Source organism: Tupaia chinensis, unplaced genomic scaffold (assembly GCF_000334495.1).
Source record: "Tupaia chinensis unplaced genomic scaffold, TupChi_1.0 Scaffold000216_1, whole genome shotgun sequence".
In the NCBI taxonomy this organism is placed as follows: Eukaryota; Metazoa; Chordata; class Mammalia; order Scandentia; family Tupaiidae; genus Tupaia; species Tupaia belangeri.
The window spans coordinates 677,817-679,174 of record NW_006159691.1 but is presented as its reverse complement, the minus strand read 5'-3'; positions in this window follow the sequence as shown (position 1 = coordinate 679,174).

Sequence of the window (1,358 nt, the reverse complement as noted above, 5' to 3'; positions counted from 1 at the left end):
GCAGCCCACTGTCTCCTGATGGCCAGAGCTCCTTGTGCGTGCCCTATCCTTACAGTGAATAACCAGCCCCGAGGGAAAAGGGGAAAAGCAGGGATCGGTTCGTTGTAATTGAACATTTTATTCCAAAAGGGATCAGGTGTGGGATCAACCCTGGTCCCACACCTGCTAGGCTGTTTGTCCCCTTTGTTTTCAGAGAGAAGCACACACTCTACCCCCCCCAGAGTAAAAGCTGGGTTGCCGTGGTGGGGGGGTGGTTAGTCAGTTGGGTGATCCTTACAGGATGTACTTAACTGGGTTTCTGATGATGCAACAGCACGTGCTTACGCTGCGGCCCAACCAGCTCTGCAGCCTTTCCTGAGGAAATCCGCTTCTCCAGCGTAGCAACGTGGAGTGAGCAGCGCGGGGTTAGTTGGGTGATCCTCTTACCAGATGTACTTCACTGGGTTTCTGATGATGCAACAGCACGTGCTTACGCTGCGGCCCAACCAGCTCTGCAGCCTTTCCTGAGGAAATCCGCTTCTCCAGCGTAGCAACGTGGAGTGAGCAGCGCCAAACCCTCCTTAGCACACGGCAGTGTAACGCAGTGCTATTAGCTGGTCCATGTTCTCTGCCAGCACTTTCTCAGTGCCCACATGGCATTCCTATACACACTGGCCACAAAGCTTTGGCATTATTTGGACCAGCAGGTGGTAGGTGGTGTGGAGGCTAAGGTGGCCAGACACCACATGGCAGATCCATGCTTTAAGGCCCAGACCCAGCAGCTTAAGAATCACGCTGGGCGAGGAGGATGGAGAAGGGACTGTGGCACGGCCATGCCCCTAGAGGGTGGTTTCTCACTTTCCCTCTCTCTCTCCTTCTGTCTTTCTCCAGCAAGAACATGGGCACTAGTTAGTAAAAACTACAAAAAAAAAAAAAAAAAAAAGGTGGGCATTACTGCAGTTAAAGCCAGCAAGTCACAAGATCCTTCAAGGTACCACTATTTTTTTGGGGAAAGATTTCTAACCAAATGTTCACACTCTTACCTGACTGGGTACAGGTCAGTAGGGATTCAGAGTCCCAGCACACTAATTACTGCCTTCAGGTGATTACTCATTTTTTCTTTTTTTTTTAAAAAATTTGCCACAAGGTACATGTGGTGGGGGTAGGGAGTGAAGGATAGGAGAGATGGAAAGTAAGCAAGCACACACCACCTCCCCCACCCCCAGCCAGGAGACAGCCACACTCCAATCCCTTCTCCATTCTCCTTTCAGGATTTTGGGAATGCACACAAATGCAACTTTTTTTTTTTAAAAGAAATATTTCATTTAATGTTTGTTTGTTTACATTTGACCAGAGGAGGGGGGAACTGAGACAGCACG